The following is a 27,219-nucleotide window of genomic DNA, read 5'->3' on the forward strand; positions in this document are numbered from 1 at the left end:
ATGTAATCTGTACTTGTAATAAACTCTACAATGAACGATCCCCACCCTGCTCAAACAAAGTTTCAACGTGACAGGCATCAGGTCCTGTAGAGCCGCAATAGTTGCGTGTCTAAATCCATCAGACCCACACCTGAATGGTAAACTGATCAAATTCCTTAACATTTTTGAAAGCTTTGTTAAAAGGGTTAGTCTTCCGGCAGAGAAAAAAGGACAGGCACTTGGGAACTGAATTTGAAAAATGAAATTTTACGAGTATTTTACAGAGATGAAATGGACAAATTGTTTATTCTCTTTTAATTCTGATTTTGTATATATATGTCTTTTATTGTTAAGGTTTTATTTGACTAAACAATAAACATTTACTTACTTACTTACTTATTCTGTCGTCCGTCGGCTTCCCCCCCCCCCTGCCCCACCCCACTGCGCTTACCTGTGCTGACTAATGCTGTATATGTTCAATGGTCATTCACAGTTTGCTTCTGCAAATCACAAGCATGAGGCAAATGGATCAGCACATCTCGGCCATTTGCTCTCGTCTATTGTGAGGGCCAGAATTGAGCCTGATCATGTGTGCACCCCCAGCAAAACAGAAGTTCACTTGCCTGCCAGGGCTGGTCGGACAATAATTTGCCGACGCTTTTTAATTTCCATTATTTATCCTTTTCTTGTTTAGTTTTTTTTTTTATCATCCTTCTTGGTTTAAACTATAGCGTCAGGTTACAGCAATTCTAACTCAATAATACATTTCTTTGCTCAATAAAAATCATATTGCCAGCGCTATGCATTCAAACTAAAACATTTTTCATACCTCTTCTAACCACACCTATCTACTGTTCTATTAATATTATTAACAATGGTTATTTTTTTTATTGACATTTGTTTTATTCCAAGGCCGCCATTTCAGGCAAAGGCATATATTCGTTTTTTTTTTATCATCAGTAGATTTCTCAGGCTTATGCATGCAATAAAATTAAAACATAACCAGATTCGCACCTGAAGGCCAAGGGCACACCTCCTGCCTTTCCCAGTGCTTGTTCGTCCTTTCCTTAACCCTCTGGGGTCACTTACACGTCTGCCCTCTGCAACGGACAGACCAGTAAGAGGTCTGTATTCAGAGCAGCTGCGTTTTTGTTGCTTTCACGAGTAACAACAAACAACAAACCAACCACGTTGTTAAATTTAGAGCACAGCTGCCCGAAGCCACATTTCTACCCAGAAGCCGGTCAGCTGAGCGCATTATCGGCCAGACGCGGAGGCGGACAGCCCGTGCTCAGCGCTGCGGATGTTCCTGCCCGGCTTACCGTCTTCAAGGTATCACCGTAACAATCAAGCGTGTTACCAGCCCGGGATCCGGGAGCGCAGGGGCCTGTTGTCTGGAGGGAATGGATGGATCCGTGCCAGGGACTGAAGGACGGGCTGCTTCTATCGCGTCCCACCGAGTTCTTGGGAAGAAGATATAATTACACCCGGCAGACAGTGTTCCTTTCACGCCCCTGTTTGTTGTGCTCTGAGGCACTGCCACTGGCGGGAGGTAATCCATCGGTGACACTGCAAAAGTTTCTAATGAACCGAACTTCACCACAACACCGAACGGCCAAGGGACCCCTAAAAGAATCTGAGTTTACCTTATTTATTCATGTGTGTGCAGTTTTGTTTAGCGCATATTAGCCCCAAACGTGTCGAGGCATTTTACTTGAGGAGTTGGAAAAACAAAAGTCTCACCAGATCGTCAACCTAAGATACATAGTTACATCAGGTGATATCATTGCCCAAAAAGAATTTGAGTTTACCTTATTTATTCATGTGTTTGCAGTTTTGTTTAGCGCATATTAGCTCCAAATGTGTGGGGGAACTTTACATGAATAGTTGGAAAAACAAAAATCTCAGCAGATCATTAACCTAAAATACATAATTACATCAGGTAATATCATTGCTAGAGCGACCTAAGTTTATATCGACATAACAGCAATATTCATTTCTAAATCACAATTTCCAGACCTAGACAGAAGCAGCAAGCGTACGTGATCGTAGCTAGCCCAACAAATGTAGTTGAGATCGGCTAACATACATTGGCAGGAATTGAGGTCACCCTGGAGGTACGTGTGGAACAGCGGGTGTTTCAGTTACTTGTTCAATATCTTACAAGAGGGTCTGGCTATCTGAGTGGGAATCAGGTTTCACATGTTTGGGGACTTTCCTGAAAATGGTTTTGAAATGGTTCTTTGTTTGAGAAATGGCCTGGTTCCAGGAGGAGGGATTCAGGATTTCGTGGAGATTGGATTTCCCCTGAGGTGGGCAAATTGTTTTTGGTATTTCGCGGTGCCAAGGTGCGTGGCTTTGTGTGTAACGAATTTCGAATTAAATAGAATTTGCGCTTCTGTCAGCAGTCATTTAACAGTAATAAGGGCTGGGTGAGAAGCTCCCTTTTGTGGGATGGAGAAGACGAGTTTTATTCTACCGCAGCTCAGCCAATGGCTGCCTCGACCAACCTTCAGAATGATTTAGACCGCTGGTAGGCATGGTACGGACAGGGGGCGCACGCGGCCCGCCAGGCCCTTTCTTGAGGTCCTCCTTGTGAGCATCCCAGTGCTATTTGAAGCCTGAACCGGTGAAAGCAGCCACTTTCATGTCCGAGCGCTTCCCTGTTTTATTTTCGAGATGAAAACCTGCAATTCAAGGCACACGAGGGGCACTGCAGTAACATACAGAAGAGGAAATAAAACATGTCTAAGGCTCTTTAGCATATCATATTAATACTTTAAAACGTAAATCATTGTTATTTCGGGATTGGTTTTCTGGGTGAACTTTTCTCTACTTATTTTCTGTGGTTGTAAAACACACGAAGAAGAGGAAACCCCAAAATATAAAGCGATGTATACTTTAAGTAGATTTTAGAAGAAAGCATACATTTGAGCCCCAGTCAAATCCTAAAACTTTACCCGTGGCCCCTTAGTACATTTTTTGTGAGTGTCCTTGATTTAGACCCCCCCCCCCACCTAGGCCCCACCATCTTTGGTGGAATTACCCTATTGTACCTTCAAAAACACCACACTTCTTCGCCACATTCAGAATATGTACTAGTTCAAAAGAATACATATTTGTTTCTCTACTCTTTATGTTATGTTATGTTATATAAATTTATTACGCACACGGTACTCGTGAGTGTCCCGGCGCAAGACCAGCAGGGTACGGCAGTGTGCTTCAGGTAAATAAATTAGTTTTCAGTTTCTTCTTAAATACAACTGGATCCTGGGTGGTACGCAGGACCAGAGGAAGAGCATAGGCGCAACTGCTGCTCTCACTGAAAAAGAGCTGCCCCTATCTTCTGACGCTTAAAACGTGGGGCCTGGGCAAAGCATAGGGACGAAGAGTGCAAAGAGCGCGCAGGAACATAGAAGGAGCTGTCATAGGCAGCCAGTGGAAAGCGCACAACTGATGATGCACACTGTCCCTGGCCGACAAACACCTCTTCAACAGGTGGCCCGGGATACAAGCAAAAAGGGCATTAGCGTAATCAAGCCGAGTCAGGATCAACGCACAAATGATCGTTTCCCCCGACGCAAGTGGCAGGAGGGGAAAGAATCTTCTGAAAGATTTAAGCAGGCCGAAACAACCGCCGGCCAGCTTCTTAATGTGTACTGAAAAGGAAAGGCCTTCATCCAACCAGACCCCCAGGTATTTTACTGGCTTCACGGTTGAGGTCGGTAGTGGGTACTCGGGAGGCAGGAGCTGCTCTCTGAAGTTAAGGGAAAATGTGCCAAAAAGCAGAATCTCCGATTTCCCTTAATTGCCCTTGAGCTGTGCCTCCGCCAGCCGTTTGAAGAAAGATAAAAGGCAATGTTGGACCAGTAGTACAGAATCCGCATCTTTGTCCCAGGTAAAAAGCAGCTGGGTGTCATCCGCGTATGCCAGCACCGCAGCCCCCAACTCCTTTGCCAGATATATCTTAGGAGTCACATAGATATTAAATAGGAGGGGACTAAGGGAGGATCCCTGCAGGACACCCGTTGTGACAGGTTGAGGGGAAGAGGAGGACGGTGGAATCCAGATCTGCTCGGACCGCCCTTCCAGGAAAGATTGAAGCCAGCTCCACACAATGCCCAACAGACCAATCTTGGCCAGGCGTGACAAAAGAAGTGAGTGCGGGACCATGTCAAACGCAGCCAAGAGGTCGAGCAAGATCAGTGCAGCCCTCCTGCCTGCATCCAGACAGTCTCGAATAGCCTCCGCCACCTCAACCAGCACCGTTTCTGTGCTGTGTGACGCCCGACACCCAGAATGAGCTGGGTGTAGGAGCGCCTCCTTTTCCACAAAGTCGGTGAGCTGTTTGATTATCACCTTTTCACACACCTTTGCCAATGCAGGGAAGGGGGAGATCCAAAGGTCTTTTCAGAAACATTGGTATGCAGTGAAAACAAGTTGAACATAATTTCCAACTTCATTGCCTCATCAAACGCATAATTTGTGAGATATTCCTTTTAATATTAGTGTACAGCTGTAAAACCATTTCCTTGCATACTTTCTCCACTCCTTTGTTGTTGTTATGGTAAGCCATCGTCTGCACTTCCTAAAATTACCTTTCTTATGGCATTTGTTGTCATTTTAGTGGCTTTTGCAGCTGAACAAACTTTGCAACCAGTCAGGCGTCCTTGCAGAACCCACTTGTAACACATCCTTTAGAATTTCACATTATTTTTCTTAAAAGTAATTTTCCTTTTCTCATTCACTACATTCACCTTGGTTTTCTTCTCACTGTCCCTCTCTCGCTCCTAAAAACATACCATCATGGGTATAGCTCTTTTGGCAGCTATTAACACATCCCTCAATGGGGATTCATCCTTCATTGAAAGCGCCTCACACGGGTTATCATGATTACAATTCGATGGAAGCTGATCCCGAATGTGTTCATCTGTGAAGGCTTCAAACTTGCAAGTTGCCGCCGATTTCCTCAAACTTGTGACACACTCTTCCACTGGATCCTTTTCCCCCCTTATCATTCATATTGTGCACACTTTTGGTAGATAGTGTCGATCAAGTTTCTTTAGGCTAATGTCAAAATCGTTCACACTTGTTGCCGCCTCTCCTTCTAATTCTGGTAAATTGTCAATCACTTCCAGCAGTTCCACACTGGGCAGGGAGTGATCTACTGAGAATGAAAGTTTACATTCCATGGTCATTTTCGCTGCACAAACCCTCGTATATTTTAAGAACATTTTCTTCCGTTCTGCCCTTCATAAGGGGGCACACAGATTTTTTTCTTTTCCTGTTTTAGAGCCAGCTATTACTATGATAACTAACACCTTTGGGATGCGTTGAGAGGCTGTGGAGCACACAATAAAGAACCGTCCATTAAACAGGGGCTCCGAAGTTGAGGGACCCCTGGAAAAAGATCCAGCCACGACCACTGCCATACGCACCACAAGAGTTGCTGCCACCACTGCTGCACAGGGTGCTTTGAGGGAGTCAGGGATACGCTATAAACCCATTGAACAGGGGACTCAATAGACCCCCATCCCCTTCGACGAAATCCATTCCCAACACCAAACATGCTAAAAGTGGTGCCGGGGCCACCACTGAGTGGGATACAAACTCTACCTGGACTAGGTCTGTGCCAAGGGTGTGCCCATCTGCACCTTTCAGAGTCCGGCACAGGATAGGCAGGGCCACCCCTCTTGACGCTTGCATAGACAAGGCCCTGTTAAACTTCGAATCACAAACTGAGGGGCATATTATCAAGAAAGGCATTAAAAAATATCGCCGGTTTAGCGGTAGAAAACTGCAATAATGGGCTTGATAATATGCCCTTGAGAATTCCCATAGAAGTCCATGTTCTGGTGTTAACCTGGGCTTCTATTGGAATTCTCAAGGGCATATTATCAAGCCCATTATCGCCGCTTTAGCAGCAGTTTTCTGCCACTAAAACGGCAATAATTTTAACGCTGCTCTTGATAATAAGCCCCTCAATTTTTGATTTTACATTCTTTCTAATAAACTGGCTCCCTTTGTTTAGACTAATATTAACTTTCACCTCAGCTGTTGCTGGAGATGTTGTTCTGATTTGGTGTGGTTTTCACGCCAGTTGAACTCTCATTGAGCATGCTGAGTAGCTTTAAGCCCTTCTGCAAGCCCCTCAGGTGTCTAATATACATAATGTCCAGGAGGAACAAGATAAGCCAGTCAATTTGATGTTAGGATTGAAAACACAGAAGGTGGTATTCCCAAGAGAAAAGTTGGTTGTAAAAACTCTAAAAACGGACACAAGGTATTTTTAAAAGTAGCAAATCTAATACATCCTGTACAGTTATGACTAACCATGTTGGACGTGTCCCTCAATGCAGTATACCGGCACGTACAGTTGGGGTTGGATTGTTTCCATACCCCCTTCAGAGCTTCTACTGGCACCTCACTGTTTTTATAACATTATGTTTGTTTTGTACTTTTTACTGTAGACAAGGTTGGCCAGATGCTACCTGGTTTTCTCTTCTTTTTCCTTGTGCGTCTTGACATATTATTTCTTATTTTTATTGGTCAGGTTGTCAACATTTGCCTTTTTCAAGGCTTTGCAGCTTGCTGCATTGGCTGGCGGAGGTGCTGGAACGGCTGATTCAGATACAGTATCTACATATTCTTGAAAAGTAGCTCATTCAAGGAGCACCAGACAGCAGTGGTACGTGCAAACATAAAGGATGAGGCTGTGGTCAAACGCAGGACAGTGGAGCTTTCGGTGCTTGAGGGAGATGTGTGGAAAGATTGTACAGAAGCTGATGTTAGTTTTACAGTAAGGGGCCTCAAAATTTAAGGAAGAAGGTGGCCTTTTGGTTTAACCGAAAGGCATTTATGAGAAGGCAGAATATGAGCTACAATACTAGTGCCACGTAGGCCTTACAGGAACTTGAAACACAAAAAGTTGATTGGAGGCTACTTGCAATAAGTCTAAACACTGGCAATAGCTCAGAGTAGCTCTCCAACTCAGCCTTCTTTTGCTCACTATGCCACCTAAGTTTGAACCCAGCCATATGCAAATCGGTCTTGACCTTGCTACTCATGGGCACAGTCCAGCCCTGACTTCCTCATTTTATAGGCACCAACGCTAATTGATATATCGCATGATTAGTGAATAATCAGTGCCTGTCACAGCGTTTGATTACTTAATTACTTAATATGGCTACTGTACTGTTGCTTCATTGGCCGTGCATTGATCACATTATTATTTTATTTTATTTATAAAGTTTTATATAGCGCGAACAAGATCCCGAAGGATATCAGAGCGCTTTACAATATTAATGATACAGTAGTCTATTTTTCATTTTTTGTGATAAAGAACAAATATTATAAATGCATTAGAACAGAACCAATAAAGAAGGTGGGATAATCCTTGCCTCTGTGTCCTTAACCCCTTGGACGCTGATGACGGAACCGCTCCGTCATCAGCTGCGGGTGCGCTGTGCTGATGACGGAGCGGTTCCGTCATGGCCCGCTCGGAACGCCTGCGCGGCGTGAATTCTGCGCCTGCGCTGAGCGTTCCATTAAGCGGGGCGGGCCATGACGGAACCCCTCCGTCATGAGCACAGCTCAACCGAGGCTGGTGACGAAGCGGTTCCGTCACCAGCATGCGGCCGCCCTGCCTCCTTAGCACTGCAGCGGAATAGCCACCGCAGTGAAGGGGTTAATAGTCAAAAAATCTTCGTTGTATCATCTAGGAATTTATTATTTTTCTATGTCACAAACAAAAACTCAGATTGTGCTTGTTCAAAGTTGTCTATTCACTGAAACCGTGTCTATAATAGGTTTAAAATAAACAGTTTAAAAAGTAGAATTTAAAGACCAATCTCCAGCTTTTACGTTGTCTTCCAACCTGGTTCCGAAAACAAAAGATTTGGCGGCCACTGTCCCTCTTATAAATTGTGCACTAAATAAGCTCATCTATGGCTGATTCTCCCATAAGCAACCTGGAAGGCATGGCTGAAGAGACTGGTTTAAAAGTTATTTTTAATTGCAATTATCAGATGGCCTTTAGTACTCATTCTGAACTCCAAGGTACTCACTTCATATGCTTTATGACAACAAACAAAACATAATTTTTAAATAAAAAGGAAAATCTGGATAAAAATACATTTATAATTACATTTAGTCCTCTTAGAAATACTAAAAGTGATGCCTTCTGGCAAAAATACTGTACCTGCTAAATCTAAAGCTATCATATTGGAACCTCTTCTGCAACACACCAAGCACAACAGCACTGTCAGTTTAGCTGATAGTTTTTTGTGTGTTTCGCAGCCTTTCTTTCAGGGAATCTCAACTCTACATTGACATTTCACAATGTTGCACATCTGGGTGACAGATGTTGTGCCAATCTAACTTCCTTGAGCAGGACTTAATTTGAGCCAATAGTTTCTGGTGCTCAGCACCGGCACTTAATTGCCGCAACCTGCACTTATGACAGCTGCCATGTGTTGTGGCGTTGTTTGAGTAATTTGGAGATGAGCAGAAATACATTTATTTGTTATTTCAGAATACATTAAAAACGATTAAAACCTGCCACCCAAGCCATTCTTAAATCTTTGGCGGCCTCAAACAGTCTGAATTGTTTCACTAGTAGCACTGTGATATTTAGCAGTTGTGTAAGTACAGTGGCAATGTGTGGTGCAAACTGTGATGGCCTACTGACGAGGGCCCCAACACTTATTTTTTCACAAATTAATCATTGCCCTTAAGCAACTTGCAAACCAAAGGATGTTGCCCAGTCGGCCTGTTTGCAAACGGGGGATGACCTGACAAAAATGGCTAATTTGAAAGATTTTGCAGTTTTGTAGGCTAGAGCTGCTAATGCTAATTGAGACAAGAAATGTGTGACCTGGGGTACATCTGCCCCTACAGGATGAAAGCCCTGTTCGAAAAGCAACATACTCCTCTTTTCAAGATGAAGAATGAGTACCACTGGATTTCGCATGTTTGATGTAGGATGCAACTTGTTCTGACAACCCTGGCATTTAGTAACAATGGCGGAAATTCTCCAAACTATAATATGAAGCAGAACTAGTGGATGGATCTGGCCCAATGAATCAGTCAAAATATCCGGACAAAAAGAGGAATAAGAATCAAAGCCGCCCTTGCATTATCCAGATGAACAGGAACCAAGAATGTATTCTCCAGATTGGGGTCACAAAGGTTAGGTCTGCCAGTTGTTTCCTGATCTGAAAATTCATCCTTGGGATTACCAACAGTGGAGGAAAAGCATATGGTTGACCCCCGGTCTAGTCTTGCAGAAATGCATTCATCACTAAGGCTTCATGATCTTCTTTCAGACTAAAGAAAGAAGTTAGTTTTCGGTTCATGTGAGATGGAAATAAGATCTAAAGAACGTTTCCCGTATACTCATTAATGCCTGGAATATATGAACGTTCATAATCCAATTGCTGGCATCTCTTGGATACCGAGAGTTCCAGTTTGCTACTACATTTGTTTGACCCAGAAGATTCTTAGCTGTCACTGACAAATGAATTTGAAGTTATTAATGCTAGAAAATGTTTGCAACCTCTGTCAGGATGTGTTACTATGTCCCTCCCAATCTGTGTATGTATTAGTCAGGTGACAAGTTGTCCATCCTCAAGAGAAAACAACATTTCAACTCCCTTCCATTTTGATGGATTAAGTCATAAGTCATAAGTCATAAAATTTATATAGCGCACTACATACCCAGAGGGTTTCAAGGCGCTTGGGGAGGGGAGGGGGGTTATTTGTCAAATATCCACGTTTTAAGTTGTTTTCTGAACGCTAGGTGATTCTGGGTGAGGCGAAGGTAAGCGGGGAGTGAGTTCCATGTTTTGGCAGCCAGGTATGAGAAGGATCTGCCTCCCATGGTGGTTTTGTTGATGCGAGGGACAGTGGCGAATGCTTGGCTGGAAGATCGAAGTTGGCGGGAGGGGGTGTAGAAGGACAGTCGAGAGTTGAGGCAATCTGGTCCGATGTCGTAGAGTGATTTGTGTGCGTGGGTAAGCAGTCGGAAAGTGATCCTCTTATTGACGGGTAGCCAGTGGAGGTCTTTAAGGTGACCAGAGATGTGTTCGTTGCGTGGGATGTCTAATATGAGCCTGGCTGAGGCGTTTTGGATTCGTTGTAGTTTCTTCTGTAGTTTGGCGGTGGTACCTGCGTAGAGGGTGTTTCCGTAGTCCAGTCGGCTCGTGACCAGAGCATGGGTGACTGTTTTCCTTGTTTCGGTGGGGATCCAGCGAAATGTTTTTCTGAGCATGCGAAGGATGTTGAAGCAGGATGAGGATACGGCGCTGACTTGTCTGTTCATTGAAAGTGAAGAGTCCAGGATGACGCCAAGGTTCCGTGCGTGGTCTGTCGGGATGGGTGCTTTTCCGAGGGCTTCCGGCCACCAGGAGTCGTCCCAAGCAGAGGGGGATTTACCTAAGATGAGGACTTCTGTTTTGTCTGAGTTCAGTTTCAGACGGCTTTGTTTCATCCATTCGGCGACTTCTTTCATTCCTTCGTGTAGGTTAGTTTAGGCGGTGCTGGGGTCCTTGGTGAGAGAAAGGATCAGTTGAGTGTCATCCGCGTAAGAGATGATGTTGAGGTTGTGTTGGCGGGCGATGGTCGCGAGGGGGCTCATGTATACGTTGAAGAGGGTGGGGCTGAGTGAAGATCCTTGAGGTACGCCGCAGATGACTTCAGTGGCCTCGGACTTGAATGGTGGGAGGCGGACTCTCTGGGTTCTTCCGGAGAGGAACGAGGTGATCCATTCCAGTGCCTTTCCTTGGATTCCGATGTTTTTGAGGCGCTGTAAAAGGGTGCTGTGGCAGACTGTGTCGAAGGCTGCAGAGAGGTCGAGGAGGATGAGGGCGACTGTGTCTCCATTGTCCAGTAGAGTTCGAATGTCGTCTGTTGCTGCGATGAGGGCGGTCTCAGTGCTGTGTTTTGCTCGGAAGCCAGATTGTGAGGAGTCGAGGGATTTGTTGGCTTCGAGGAAGGCGGCGAGCTGGTTGTTGACAGCTTTCTCGATGACTTTGGCCGGGAATGGAAGAAGTGAGATGGGGCGGTAGTTTTTGAGTTCGGTGGGGTCTGCTGTTGGTTTTTTCAGAAGTGCGGTGAGTTCAGCGTGTTTCCAGTCTTCTGGGAAGGTAGCGGAGTTGAAGGAGCAGTTGATGACGTCTCGGAGGTGCGGAGCTATGACGGAGTCTGCTTTGTTGAAGATGTGGTGAGGGCATGGGTCTGTTTCTGTTTCTGTGGAGAAGTGTGGCTCACTGGTTAGAGCAGGCAGACCCTGAAGCAGAGGTCAGACCCGGGACCAGGGTTCAATTCCCGACGCGGCAGGGTCTTGAGCTCAAATGTCCATGGACTCAATAATTCTCGCTTCGGTGCCTGACCTAATCATGGGTTCACACTCTGCAACTCTGGGCATTAAGCTTGCTTAATCTCCACAACGCTTCCGACGCACTGACGAGGATTCTGTTTTGCCGTCTGACTATTCTTTTGAAAACATCCGAATGCTATCTACTCGATTTTTAAATTTTCTGGAACACTGCTGACCATAGTGGTTTTATCTCCACATATCCCTGCAAATGCCCTGTGGTTGACTTCTTGCTCCACGCCATTGCTGTCCCTGTGTTTATTTGGCATTCAGATGAAAATTCAAGGGAGTTTTCTTCTGCATAGAAAAACATCGTCCTGATGATGGTCTATTAGACGTCTGCCCTTTAGACCGAAACGTCGACCTTCCATCATCTCCTTCACAGTTGCTTTGTCACCAATTCACAACCATTTTTTATTAATTAATTTAGGTTGTGTAATTTATCATTTGGAGTTGATGTGTTTAGTTGTGAACTGCAGAGCAAATATAACGTATCTCTGTTCATGACCTCTTGCACCAATTTATTTGTCTGTATTGATCTCCCGTCTTTTGTTGAAGTAAAAAATTTTTTCAAACACAATTTTGTGCTCTATGTATTCCCTCCTTCCACTAATACATTTGCTATGTTGAATTAAGTCAGTCATCCTGTGGATACCCTTGAGTGTGATACATAAGTACAACTCATTTGATTTCCAACCTTCCTCAAACAAGTCCCTTGTAGCAGATTCTGACTTTAACTAATCTCCACAACGGCCCCCCGCGGCGGGATGCCTGGCTTTCACCTTGGGGATGCCCTGTAGGGGCTATCTCACAGGGAAAAGCCAGGACGGGTTCCCAAGGCAAGCGCGGAGATACCCCTTCGGGGGTCGATTCTGGCGCTATATAAAAACCATAATAATAATAATAATAATATGTTTTTGCTGGTTGTATGCTTTGGGCCCTGTGCCACTGCTATTCAGTGCCACAGTGCAAGTGCTCCCTTTGTTAAATTGATGTACTAATTGGTGATTCCATGATTGTGTTATTTGATTTACCTGTCAGCCCCTAGTACCGTGCACCATGTGTGCCCAGGGCTTGTAAATCAAATGCTGCTGGTGGGCTTGCAGCACTGGTTGTGCCAGGTCAAGTCAAGTCAAGTCATAGGATTTGTATAGCGCACTACATACCCAGAGGGTTTCAAGGCGCTTAGGAAGGGGAGGATGATTACTTGTCAAATATCCACGTTTTAAGTTGCTTTCTGAACGCTAGGTGGTTCTGGGTAAGGCGAAGGTAAGCGGGGAGTGAGTTCCATGTTTTAGCAGCCAGGTATGAAAAGGATCTGCCTCCCATGGTGGTCTTGTTGATGCGAGGTACAATGGCGAGGGCTTGGTTGGAAGAACGTAGTTGGCGGGAGGGGGTGTAGAAGGATAGTCGTGAGTTGAGGCAGTCTGGTCCGATGTCGTAGAGTGATTTGTGTGCGTGGGTAAGCAGTCGGAAAGTGATCCTCTTGTTGACGGGTAGCCAGTGGAGGTCTTTAAGGTGACCAGAGATGTGTTCGTTGCGTGGGAGGTCTAATATGAGCCTGGCTGAGGCGTTTTGGATTCGTTGGAGTTTCTTCTGGAGTTTTGCGGTAGTACCCGCGTAGAGTGTGTTTCCGTAGTCCAGTCGGCTCGTGACCAGAGCGTGGGTGACTGTTTTCCTAGTATCGGAGGGGATCCAGCGAAATGTTTTTCTGAGCATGCGAAGAATGTTGAAGCAGGAAGAGGATACGGCGCTGACTTGTCTGTTCATTGAGAGTGACGAATCCAGGATGACGCCTAGGTTCCGTGCGTGGTCTGTCGGGATGGGTGCTTTTCCGAGGGCTTCCGGCCACCAGGAGTCGTCCCATGCAGAGGGGGATGTACCTAAGATGAGGACTTCTGTTTTGTCTGAATTCAGTTTCAGACGGCTTTGTTTCATCCATTCGGCAACTTCTTTCATTCCTTCGTGTAGGTTAGTTTTGGCGGTGCTGGGGTCATTGGTGAGAGAGAGGATCAGTTGAGTGTCGTCCGCGTAAGAGATGATGTTGAGGTTGTGTTGGCGTGCGATGGCCGCGAGGGGGCTCATGTATACGTTGAAGAGGGTGGGACTGAGTGAGGATCCTTGTGGTACGCCGCAGATGACTTCGGAGGCCTCGGACTTGAATGGAGGAAGGCGGACTCTCTGGGTTCTTCCGGTGAGGAACGAGGTGATCCATTTGAGTGCTTTTCCTTGGATTCCGATGTTATAGAGGCGTTGTAGGAGGGTGCTGTGGCAGACTGTGTCAAAGGCTGCGGAGAGGTCGAGGAGGATGAGGGCGACTGTGTCTCCATTGTCTAGTAGCGTTCGAATGTCGTCTGTTGCTGCGATGAGGGCGGTCTCAGTGCTGTGTTTTGCTCGGAAGCCAGATTGTGAGGGGTCGAGGGATTTGTTGGCTTCGAGGAAGGTGGCGAGCTGGTTGTTGACAGCTTTCTCGATGACTTTGGCCGGGAATGGGAGAAGCGAGATGGGGCGGTAATTTTTGAGTTCGGTGGGGTCCGCTGTTGGTTTTTTCAGAAGGGCGGTGAGTTCAGCGTGTTTCCAGTCTTCCGGGAAGGTGGCAGAGTTGAAGGAGCAGTTGATGACGTCTCTGAGGTGCGGAGCTATGACGGAGTCTGCTTTGTTGAAGATGTGGTGAGGGCATGGGTCTGTGGGGGATCCTGAGTGGATTGAATTCATCAGGCGGATGGTGTCCTCAGTGGAGATTGGGTTCCAGTCGTTGAGAATGTTCACGGGGGGAAGATGATCAGCAAATGGTAGGGTGGGTTGATTTCCGGGTTGGTTGTCAAAGCTGTTGTGGATGTCTGCAATCTTGTTGTGGAAAAATGATGCTAGGGAGTCGCAGAGGGTTTGAGAGGGGGTGATGTCGTTGGAGTTGGCCGAGGGATTGGAAAATTCCTTGACGATGTTGAAAAGTTCCTTGCTGTTGTGGGCGTTGTTGTCAAGTCGATCCTTGAATGCTGTTTTCTTGGCTTTTCGGATCAGTTGGTGGTGAGTGCGGGTGGCGTTTTTGAAGGCGACCTTGGTGCTGGTGGTTGGGTCTTTTTTCCAGGTCTTTTCAAGGGAGCGGCAGAGTTTCTTGGACTTCTTGAGATCATCGTTGAACCATGAGGCCTTCTTGCTGCCAGGTTTGCTTTGCCGTTTTTTCAGTGGTGCTAAGGTGTCGGCGGTGTTGGATAACCATAGGGTGAGGTTAGCGGCGGCTTCGTTGGCGTTAGAAGAGAGGGCTGGGGTGTTTTGAAGGAGCGATGCGGAGATTTGGTCCGTGGTGATTTTGTTCCAGTTTCTTTGCAGGGTAGGTTGGAGGTGGATGTTGGGTTTTGGTTTGTTGTAGGTGAAGTGAACGCAGCTGTGGTCAGTCCAGAGGAGGTCCGTGGTGTGGCCGAAGGAGACATGATTGCTGGATGTGAAGATGGGGTCGAGTGTGTGACCTGCGATGTGGGTGGGGGAGGTGACTAGTTGTTTAAGTCCGAGGTTGGCGAGGTTGTCCACGAGGGTGGCGGTGTTGTGGTCGTTGATATTTTCAAGGTGAAAGTTGAGGTCACCCAGAAGGATGTATTCTTTGGAGGGGAGCGCGTGTGGAGTGATGAAGTCCGTGATGTCTTCACTGAATTTTGCGCGGGGTCCTGGTGGTCTGTAGAGGAGAGTGCCTCGGAGTGTGGTTTTGGGGTCGATGTGGATCTGGAAGTGAAGGTGTTCGGAGTTGGCGAGGTTGGCGTCAGAGCTGGTTGAGATGCGGATGGATTTCTTATGGACGATAGCGATTCCTCCTCCTGTGTGGGTGGCGCAGTCTTTGCGAGTGATCTTATAGTCTTCAGGGATGGCAATGGTGATGTCTGGTGCGGAGGAAGCGTTCATCCAAGTTTCCGTTAGGAAGGCGACGTCTGGAGAGATGGTGTCTAGTAGATTCCATAGGTCAATGGCGTGCCTGTGGACCGATCGGGTGTTGAGAAGGATGCATTGTAAGTGGTTGGGGTCAGGAGTCTGATGTGTGGTTGTAGCGGAGATGTTGTCGGTGCCGCTGAATTTGCAGGAGTAGCATGAGAAAGGTCCATGGGTGCGTCCAGGAGCGGCTTGAACGCAGTTGGGGGCGCGACCGGGGTTAAGGGCTAGGAGGGCGGCGGCATCGTAGGTAATGCGGGGGGGCTGGGCAGCGCGAGGGACAGGGGGTCTGGCGCTGGGCGCGGTCCAGGCGCGGACGGGCGTAGACGGGCTTACCTTTGGCGCACCTTCGGCGCGGCCGTAGCGCGTGGACGCTGCGCGTGGGGGCATTGGCCATAAATGGAAGGTGGAGGGGGCGGAGCGTGGGAGGGTGAGCTGGAAGGCGTTAGCGAAGGGGGAGGGACGGGCTGCAGGCACAACAAAATGGAGGGTTTCTAAACAACAACACGGCGCTATGCGAGGGCAGAGTAGATGCACCAAAACAAATGCGGTCAGTTACAGCGTCGGCGCTATGCACACAGGTAGCAATTAATATTAAACATCCTCAGATGGGCAACAGTAGTAATAGCACAATACGCCTGAGATAGTGTCTGCACTAAACAGCTATCAGCTACGCAATGCGGAGCGCTACGCGGTGGAATGGGCGCTTTATCACGGGAGAGTAAAATGCTAGATGAAAGATAAGCCAGTGAATCAAATGAATCAAATAATCAGCGCTACGATACCGCAGTGGCGCTTGTAGGTCAGGAGGTGAGCAAGGAGCAACCGCTTCGCAGGGAGTTCAGCTGGTCACCCACAGAAGCAGCTTGTAAAGTGTGTCTCAGGCCTGCCATTGCAAGGCCTGTCTGCAGTCTAGTACTGCCATGTTGACTTGGCAAGTGCACCCACTTGCCAGTCCCTAAACCTTCCCTTTGCTTCATATTAGACACCCCTATGGTAGACCCAAGGGCAGGGTACATTGTAAGTATAAGGTAGGACATGCTCTGATGTGTGAAGCATGTCCTAATAGTGAACTACAGCCATTTTAGTGTTTCACTATTGACTCGGCTAGCATGGGCAGTTAGATTATTACATTCTTATAATCCTAACTGACTCAGGGAACATGGTAGATATTCGAATTTAGTATGCCTGAACTCAGAATAATAAAATACACATTTTAGTAAAGTTGGTTTTAATATTCTGTGTTTGAAAATACCACTTTAAGAAAGTAGGTATTTTCTTGCCTACTTGTCCAGGCCTGCCTCTACTAGGTTGCGTATTCCTTGTCTGGGTTTGTGAGTGACAGGGCTGGGACATTCCAGGAGACAGGCTTGGGTAGCCCAGTGGTGAATAGAGAGATCTGCATCTAGATGGGAGGGAGGATTTGCACCTGGGACCTGAATAGGGGTGGGCCTTCCCTCTACAATGCTGGCTCCACCTCCTGTGGCTTGTCTGATGTCTCTGCCCTGCACAGTGAAAGGAAGGAGAGAGTCATGTAAACAAAGTTCTCAGGAACTGGTTTGGACTAGGCGAGGCCTCTCTGCCTTCAGAGAACAAAGGATTTTGGGGTATAAATATTGAGACCCTGATCCCAAGAGCTATAGATCACTTCTGGAACAGGAAACCTTTTGCCAAGGACAAGAACCAAGGAAGCTGGAGGTATTTGACTAACCCTCTGCCAGTGTGCTGTTTGCTGGGTTGGCCTGCAGTGGTTGCTTCATTGCCAAGAAAAGGAGGAGGAACTTTTTAAGGACTTTCATCATCTACAGAATATTCTCAAAGGGCTTGAACTGTGCTTGCCACCTGCTGAAGTCTCAGGGACAAAAGAATTCAGCTCCAGCTCCCCTCTGAATTTCCTTGCTGGGAATTCTCAACTCCAGACGTTTGCGTGTCGCTGGGAGCTGGAAGTGCGATGCATCGAGAGGAATTGTGTCGCCGCCGCAGCTGAAATCGTCACATCGCCGGAGAAGCGAGCCTTCGCCGCATCTCCCTTGAAGCGTGTGCTCATCGAAGCTGCCTGCTGTTGCATCGCCGGAGAAGCGTGACGCCATCGAGAGAGTCGCCATTGCATCACCGGAGAAGCGTGTCGCAGGGCCTGTCACGGCTCCAAAGTACAGAGTCGTCGCGAGGCTGCCAGGGCGTCTACTCATCATCATCGCATCGTCACATCAAGGGCGCCACCTTCTCGCATCGCAACCGGATCATCGCATCAAGGCATCATCTTGCGCACCGCAACAGGCGCGCAGGCTGAGAGTCTACGCATCACCTGCGCACCGGTAAGGATTACGACGAATCATCTACTCTGCGCAAGCATTGAGGCACGACTCATCATTTTCCCCGAATCAAGGAACCAACGCATCTCCCCTTTTGAGAGCCTTTTGTTTACTTTGTGTTACGCATCCAGGTACTTTGTTGAGAACTTTGTCGCATCTATCATCAACTTGAACTAAGTAACTTTTATCGTCTTTAAAGCGATCTTAAGTGTAGTATTGTGGATTTTTGTCGTTTGTGGTCTTGTGTTTAAAACTACATAAAGAATATTTATTTTTATAAAACCTGTGTTGTGTCCATCTGTAGTGTTTTCACTGTATTACTGTGTATATTCACAAATGCTTAACACACTGCCTCTGAGATTAGCCTGTCTGCTCGTGCCAAGCTACCAAGGAGTGTAATCCCCTTATCCTGACTTAGAAGTAAGAGTCCCTATTTGGACAAAGGTGAATACCATTGCCAACTAGAGACCCCCAGATCTAACACTTAGGTGATAATGTAGTTACACCTTATCGCCATCATATTCCCAGTGTGTCATGTAGCAATCATTTTGAAATACTAGCCCCTAAGGAAGGCATATCTAATTTGGTTTCTTAGAAATGGCTACGATTGGTGAATTATGTCCTTGCTTTTCAAAAATAATAGAGCTCACTGAAGAGGTTAAAATTCCTGATGGAAAATGTTGATGTTTTTGAATGTAGATTGGTCTCTTACAGCCCAGTGAAAGACATGATAAATAATACACTGATTAGTACATCTAGTGCCATGTAGAGTATTAAACATATTGGCTCTAATAGCAATCACCAATAACAGTGATCCCAAAGAATCAAAGAAATCATCTGCCATCAAGCAGGCCACTGAAAAACATTATAGCTCCATACACCCTCTCCATAAGTAAAGGTCTAGTTAGAATATAGATAGGGGCCCTCACTTGCCCAAGTTGGTTTTGGTGATTGATGAACTAGGCAAGCACTGAGACATGAAACTTCTGATTATGAAATTACATGTCACTTAATAGGGAAATGGTTAGGGATAAAGCGTATTCTGCTTTTATGATTGGAATCCCTAAACTAGCTCCAATGAACTACTAAGTGTGGCATTAGACATTGTTACTCAGTGATTAAATCAGATATCACTTGCTGAGGAGATTTCCAGCAAATCTGATTCTTGTACTTATATATAGCTAAAATCTTCTGAGATCAGTCTGAGAAAGGCTTACTAGCATTATACATTAGAACTATTGCCCCCACTGCTTCAAATACACAGTTAGAATCTACCTTGCCCATTGAAGAAAAAGGTTTGCAATTGCAAAATTCGTCTTCTTCTGTAATACAGCCCTTAAAAACCTGGATATTAGCACCTTAGCTGCGGCGCAAATATCCCTCCCCAGTGATGCGCTGTCCATTGGAACTAGTGCTGAATGGACGTCCAATGGTCGTGCGCAGCACTGGGGAGGTAGCGCTCGTGACGACCGTTGGCCGTCGGCAGCGCTTAAGAGGTTAGAGTATCCCTAGGGACTAGTTCTCCAGCTTGCACTATTGATATTTTGGACTATTTATTGACTGCTTTCAAGCTAAGTGATGCCTACACTCTTACAACAAATTCCTATCACAGTAATTACTCCATCAATGGTGACTTCTGACATTATCCCTTTAAGATCTTATCTTGGATTACAGCTGGTCTTTGATCTACGACTAATGATCCTGGCTGGTTGACTTTTATGAGCACCCATGACATTTGTATTTTCCAGGAGATTTGCACTACTTCCCCCTCAATTTTTAGAAGGTTATACACATTAAAACCCACACCCATTTCCAAGCAGATATTAGAGAAACTGTGAGTACCACAGATCACATCTTTAGATTCAACCTAATGTAAAAGTAGGCCAAGATCATGCAGACATGTACTTTATTTGTGAAATCGCGATTGGAAAAAGTTTATGGTTTTGATTATTTAGGTAAAAGGGTGGCTGATAATTGTTTCTGGATGAAACACTTGGAGAAAAGCACTTTAATATTGCTATATTGGACATATGTCATTCTGGGCTTTTCCAGCAGAATGGGCTTGCATGCTACTCTGGTTTTTGAGTTTTATAAGGCACAAGCCCAATCAGTGGCATTGTGTGGCTTTGGATTTTTGGGTATATTAAACTTGCAGAAACTGAAAGCTACTTAATGTAGTTTCTATAAATCATTACTAAAGTTACCTACAAGTATCCAGCCTTACCCTCGCTGTTGGAACTGGAGACCAAGAGTATTAATCGCATAACTAGTAGAACATTGATCTACCAGGTTAGCATTTGGAAAAACCCTGCTCTAGAGGGATCTAAAGCTGCACTGGCTGATCTATATCTTTTATACTTTTCAATTTACGGGTCTTAAACATTTTGGAATACCCTGATTCTTTCACCCAATGGGCGCGGCCGTGATTCTGCGCCTGTGCGGCCGTTTTGAAGAGTGGCCAGGTTCATGACGGCCCCCAGCTGTCAGCAGCACACGCCCACCGTGATGCATGACGGCTGGGGGCCGTCATCAGCATGGAAAAGGTTAAATTCTGCATCTTTATAGATGATCAAAAACATATTGGCACTTCATAGAACAATCTAGCCAAAGAGAGGCATTACAGGATGCCTCTCAACTGCATTTCTAACCTGTAAAAATGTACTTTTTAGGTCTTGCCTAGGCAGCGCATGTGTGCTGCCCCCTTGAGACATGCGGTATCTACAATATGGGCTTCAAGCACCCCCCCATCTTTTTAATTGGCTTCTCTGACTGTCCTTTGTAAATGCCTGCTTTTCCTAGGTTATTATGCTTAGTAGTCCCTCCTTTTGGACATTTGTACCGCCCATGAGGACTGCCCTGTTACATGTGCTCTTACTCCTTCTGTTATTTATGATACTCTGTGAGCACTCTTTTTGTTTCCCTGCCTCTATAGTTAGGTGTTTGTGTTTTGTTTACTGCTTGTTTGTGCGCTAGCTTGATGTAAGGTTTGCTGCCTCTTCATTTGCTGTGCTTGTTTATTTAGTGCCTCTAATGGTGATGGCAGCTTAAATCTGCATTGCATCACTGTGAGATCAAAAGCGGCCTCCTGTCCCCGACTTCCCTGCCCCCTGCCCCCTGCTTCTCCTACACCCAAAAACATACAATGCCCCTTCATTTAATTGGACAGCTTTCCTGACGAGAAACGGAAAGCAAGTGCCAAGTGTGCCTGCAAAGCTGTGTGGCATCAGCGGCCGGGCGCTCTAAATGTACTTAGATGCATTTAAACCCCATGAAAAAAGTTATCTACCTCTGCCATCGTCAGAGAAAACAACTTCCTACTTTCCAGTTCATAGGTGTTCGCAACCCAGGCAAGGAAGTCGGAAGCTTATGCAACACCAGAGGCAGGAAAACAGTGGAAAAAGAAGGAAAACTCCACAGCTAGCTGTTGGTCTGAGCCACCGCCGGGCAACTATTTACAGCAGTGTTTACACAACTGGGAGTTCACCCCTGCCGTGCCACTTCCCTGCTGCAGCATGGTAGTAATCTGTGCTGTTAATTAAAACAAACCAAGCGCCTCTGATTTTTGGGCATCTGGAACAATTGTACACAAAATCCGCATTTAATCACCGGGACCTGTCTTTGGTGAGCAACATGAGGGGTGACAAAGGTTCAAGACTGAACACGCATGCTTACCATAATCTCCTTAAAACAAGAGCTACTTCAATTGCCCTGTTTATTTATTTATCTAATTCACTTTGGTTTTAATAAAAAAGGCACCAGTCACATTTACAGTCTCTTGACTTCTCTGTGAGCTTCTTAGCCTGTTGTTAAGACTGTTTCTTTACTTTCCTTATTAGGACACCCTTCTCATTATACACTATACTTTTGGTAAAACTCCAAAGCTCTTGCAGTGTACAGCCCATTGGAAGTATTTACAATGTTACAAGAACACGTTAACAAAAGGCATGTATTTACCACCCACAACATCTGATAATCCAGGGCAAGGAAAAATCTTAAAATCAAACCAAAAACCACTTCACAAATGCAATTTGTCCAGGCACGTCAGTCAAGTAAAATCCTTTGAATGCAAGGCAGCATCATTTCCTAACCTGAACTGAAATCACTGAGCTTCACTTATTTTGTGCAATTTATATTTTATTCATTTATAATTTGATAAACTAGAATTATTTCCATGTTAGCCCATCAATAAGTCAATCAATTAGAATTTATAAAGCCCAGCTAATCACTCTATAAGGAATCCAGGCGCTTGCATACCCTGGAGGCTTGAGGGCCATGCGGAATTCCGGCAGTGAGTTGATAGTCCGGAGGTGCACGGGGACAATGGGCAAGTGAAAGTGAGGCACAGCGTAGTTTTCTCGATGGTTGGTGGAAGTTTGATGGTTGGTGGTTAATGTAGGCGGGTCCTTTGTTGTGTAGACCTGGTGTGTGTGAGTCAGCAGCTTGAATTGGCATCTCTTTTCTATGGGGAGCCATTGGAGTTTCCAGAGGTGGGGTGTGATATGGATTCATCAGGGAAAGGCCAAGGACGAGTCTGGCTGCAGCATTCTGTATGGTCTGAAGTCTCTGTAGAAGGAGCGTGGCAATTCCTACATAGAGGGCATTGCCGTTGTCCGGTCAAGTGATGAGGGCTTGTGTCACTGTGCGTCTCGTGTGTAGGGGTAGCCATTTGAAGATCGTACGTAGCATGAGCAGAGTGAGGAAGGAGGTGGAGGAGACAGCGTTGATCTGTGATTTCATTGTGAGCTTGTTATCAATGATGATTCTGAGGATTCTGGCATGGTTGGAGGGAGTGGGTGGGGGTCCTAGGTCTGATGGTCACCAGGATTTGTTCCATGTGTTGTTGTTGTCACCAAAGATCAGTAATTCCATCTTGTCTATGTTCAGCTGTTGACAGTTATTCTTCACCAAGTTGGCAACGTTTGTCATGCATCTGTGGAAGTTGTTTCTGGTGTTGGTGGTGTCATCGGTGAGTAACAGGATGTGTTGGGTGTCATCTGCGTATGAAAAGCCAGGTTGAGAGAAATTTGCTGAACTTCCAAAGTCCACCAGTTTTATGGAGAGGAAGAGGAAGGAGGTTCCAGTATTTAGCTTTTAAATATGAAAAGGATGTACCACCCTGTCTGAGCAAGTAAATGGCATGGATCATTGTCAGTTGGAGGTCAGCAGACTATAAAGGGTGAGCAGGTCAAACGAAAAGGAGTTTGTAAATAAGGTAGAAAGAACGTCAGTTATGCAAAGCCATAACGCTTTGAAGTGAACAGCTTGTGAATACAAAACCAGTGAAGGTTCTCCATGTGCTGGAAATGTGGACAAGAGCAGGAATATTGACAATGAGTTGTGCTGCAGATTTTGAATGACCTGGAGTTTATGAATCAGCCTGTTGTGAATGCCCTCCTAGAGGGCATTTCCATAATATAAATGAGATGGAATAAGAGCCTGCACAATGTTTCTCCAGATGGAAAGTGGGAGCCCCGTGAAGATTTTCTGAAGCATCTTAAGACTCAAAAAACTGTGAAGTGATTTGATAATCTATTTGGACAGGGTGGGGTTATGAGCAATGAGGATCCCTACGTACCTAAGCAATTCAGATGAAATAGGGTTAGGACCAAGTGCATCTGGCCACCAAAGCTGGGACCAGTAACAAGTTAAATTTCCAAACAGAAGAACATTGTGGTTGTCTCTGTTGAGCTGGACCCAGCTAGCTTTTAACCAGGCAGCCACATAACTCGTACTCTGGTCCAGGGAGGACATGGCTTGGCAGTTCAGGCTGGACTGTTCCCATGAGGCACAGGGTAAAGACTGATTTGCATATAGCTGTGTCTGAACTGGAGTGGCAAAGTGAGCTAAAGAACGATGATGGATTCAACCCAGATCTGTGACTGGGGGTGTGTGTCTGAAAAGCTTCAGCACTCCGTCCATCATTTCCTTGTGTTTGCTTTGTTCTCTCTAAGTTGGCTGGGTATGCCCAGACATGGGTCCCTTGCTCACTTTGCCACTGGATTCAAGCTAGGCTGGCTGATGAGGGCTGTTAGCCTGAAACCGGTCCCAGGATGCTTGTTTCCGGTACAGGAAAGATATGGCTTGGCAGTTCGGGCTGGACTGTTCCCAAGAAGCACATGGTCAAGACTGATTTGCATATAGCTGTGTCTGAACTGGGGTGGCGAAGTGAGCTAAGGAACGATGATGGATTCAACCCAGATCTTTGACTGGGGGGGGGGATGTCTGAAAAGTTTAGCACTCAGTCCATCATCTCCTTGTGTTTGCTTTGTTTGCCCTAAGTTAGCTTGGTATGCCCAGACATGGATCCCTTGCCCACTTTGCTATTGGATTCAAGCTAGCCTGGCTGATGAGGGCTGTGAGCCCGAAACCGGTCCCAGGATGCATGTTTCCGGTTCAGGGAAGACATGGCTTGGTAGTTCGGGCTGGACTGTCCCCATGAGGCACAGGGTCAAGACTGATTTGCATATAGCTGTGTCTGAACTGGGGTGGTGAAGTGAGCTAAAGAGTGATGATGGATTCAACCCAGATCTGTGACTGGAGTTGGGTGTCTGAAAAGTTTCAATGCTTTATCCATCATCTCCTTGTGTTTGCCTTATACACTCTAGGCATAACTATCACTCGCCTGTACAGTGTGTCATGCTGTCATTAGTGTCTGTCAGTCAGGATGGCCTATAATTAGGACGTTTTTCCATTTCCAGGAACATTGGTTCCTGAATTACCAAGCTTTCTGGTCCCTTTAGGTGTATTACTAAGTTTCTCACTGTTGTGTTATGTTTAGTGGGGTACCTCAATATAGGCTTGATTAGTCACCTGACCCTTCACCTACATTTACCGTACCATCGTTCCACATAACGGTTTTTGGTGTTGACCTTTTACCTAGTTAGGCACTGCATAAGTGTTGTGTGGTTTCCCCCGAAAACTAGCCTCATTAATTATGCATGAGGATTCTCAGAATCACAGCAGGGTTACCATTTTCTGCGTAATAACTACGTATAAGGGTCATCCCTTCCTTCATACTCGGTCGACATGACACAGGAAGGTAGAATCCCCTGAGGGTAACTTTTGGGTATATATACACACTGCATTGCCAGAGTAGACAGAGGAGAAAGACTTCCATGCTGACACACTGACGCGAGACGCTGAGGTTCCTGCATGCAGACACTCCAGCTTGCGGTAGTCTGACATCCCTCACGGGGTGTCCATCTCGAGACCAAGATGGGGACCCACAGTCTCTCACTTCAGGTAATGGCGTTGGCTTCAGCCTAGGGGGAGTCTTGGCTCTACAACTACATACATGCTAGATACACTTAGGTACGTCTAGTTAGGGTTGCATCGTAAGAGTACACATTATTATTGTCATGCATTAAATGATTGTATATATTCATTGTTTCTAGCACTATGGTAGAAATCTACCATCCATTTACTCTGTTGGAGCTTATAATCATTTATATCTGTTTCTGTCATATGATTGTTTCAGCATACCTGTTTTACACTAAAATGACGGTGGTTCAATAAATACCCATTGAAAGCGTCCCCACCATTTATTCTGTGTATTTATCTGAGACAAAGTGAGCACGAGTGACTGAGCGAAAAGTACTGTACTGTTTCCACAATCCCTGATGGGACAGGGATTGTCATGTTTGATAGTTGCCAAGAACTATTCTCTCCTTGGTATGAGGAGTTTACAGTGGCACTGTGAGTTAGCTGGTATACAGGCTAACATACCCGGTAGGGGTGTCTGGAATCAGTCTGGACACCAATCCCACAGTCTATGTTGTCTAAATGCGCAGATCCTATATAGGCTTATAGGAACTACACAACAGTTGTTCATTCTGCCTAGTCTATTTTCATTGCCTCCTTCAACCATTTGTTTTGTTGTTCTATAGTTGATCCCCCATGACATGGCTAGGCAACAATTTGCTACCACCATAGCCAAGTCTGTGAACCTGCATTCACATTGCCATCCTTTGGATGTGGCCGTCAAGCCCAGCATGCACTCTCTTGGAGTGTAGTCTGTTGTTCTGTTACCACTTTAGCTATAGTTTCAGTCATATATTTCCAGTAGGCTATATATTTGAGCAGCCTAAAATGATATAATAAAACCCTTGGCAGATGGATCATGTAGTCTTAAACTCCATATCTCCTTGGGGTGAGATCGTTTTGCTGAAGAAAGTTGCATTGTATTCATTTGAATCAGGCATTATGGGACACATTCGTCATATAGTTAGTGAGTCTAACCTAGTCTTCTTCTGTGAATTGCACTCACATTTGCTTCCCACTTGGCCTTCACATCTGCAAGTTTCTACTGAGCACTGTGAAGCAGTGAGTGATATAGTATTGCTACTCCCTAATGTCCCAACTCATGTGCCACTATTATTCTCGGTGTCTCGTGTGTCACCTTTGTCTCGTAGCTCCATATATCCTTCACTGCTTTTATTACACTGCTATATGTTGAAAAGTGGCCTTTCTCCATCAAAGAAAGTGTGCAACACAATTCCTGTGCACCAGTTTGAAATATGAGCCTGGTTATAAACCTCCAAGCATTGAGGAGCCAGCAGTCTTTCTTCCATCATGTAAAATTCACCTGGAAGGCCACCCGCCCATGGGATCTTGCTCATAGCCATCGCTTCTCTGGCTTGCCTAATTTCAGCTGGGATCAGTGGTGCCTTTAGAACAAGTTTTTGATCTTCTGATAAAATGGGGAGAGCCTGATTCCTTACGGTTAGTAATTATGCACCAATATTTCCCAGTGGTGTCTCGTACAGGGTGGTATAGTAATTAACCAAGATGTTATCTGCATCAGTCCGTTTACAGTGCACACACCGGTACCTCCTCGAAGTACCCCCACTTGCATTCAGTGTGCTTCTGAGGTCCTGAGGTGCAATAACAACCTGCTCTGAGTATTGCTTGACTATGAAGTTTCTATTTCTAAGTAGTTCAGTCTGTATATGATCTTGTTGTACTTATCCCTAATACTAGTAATCTATCTTTGGTCTAAATGTCAAACACTGAATTTCTCTGATGGATATGCATATCAGTCTCTGTGGCGCCTACTTATTTCTGTACCATCATTGTAGCTCCATTTACTCTGCTAATACACACTCCCCTTATCACTAGATTTAACGCTTCCTAGTCTGTCAGCATGCTACCTGATTTTTCTTTACTTTCCCTAAAATTCTCCAAATTGGCATCCCTCATAGTCCCCAGAAAAGCTGCTTCTTGCAGAGCTGCGGCCTTCAGTTTCCATGTGGGAATACCGATGGGCAATATACCACAGCCTAAAGTAACTCTGCCATTCTTTCACCCACCCACCCTCTCAGATTTCCATTCTCTCTGCCATCCTTTGACCCACCCATCTCTCTTATTTCTGGAGGACCAGGTTTTAGAACCCAGCGGCGTCAGGGAAAACTCCTGATGCCTTCGAGTTCCCCTGTCTTGGCAAACAGAGACACGGGACACTTCTTGATGACGTCAAAGACCAAGGTTTATTGGCTGCAACCAGGAACAGAGGTCTACGAAGCACAACACGGGTGGTTTGCTAGAGACTGCACAAATTCAATGAGCGGAGCATGGTCTTTTATGCCAAAAATCAAGCCTCAGGCAACATTCCAAATTAGCATTGGGTTCATACAAACT

Source organism: Lissotriton vulgaris, chromosome 1_1, assembly GCF_964263255.1.
Source record: "Lissotriton vulgaris chromosome 1_1, aLisVul1.2, whole genome shotgun sequence".
NCBI classification, from domain to species: domain Eukaryota; kingdom Metazoa; phylum Chordata; class Amphibia; order Caudata; family Salamandridae; genus Lissotriton; species Lissotriton vulgaris.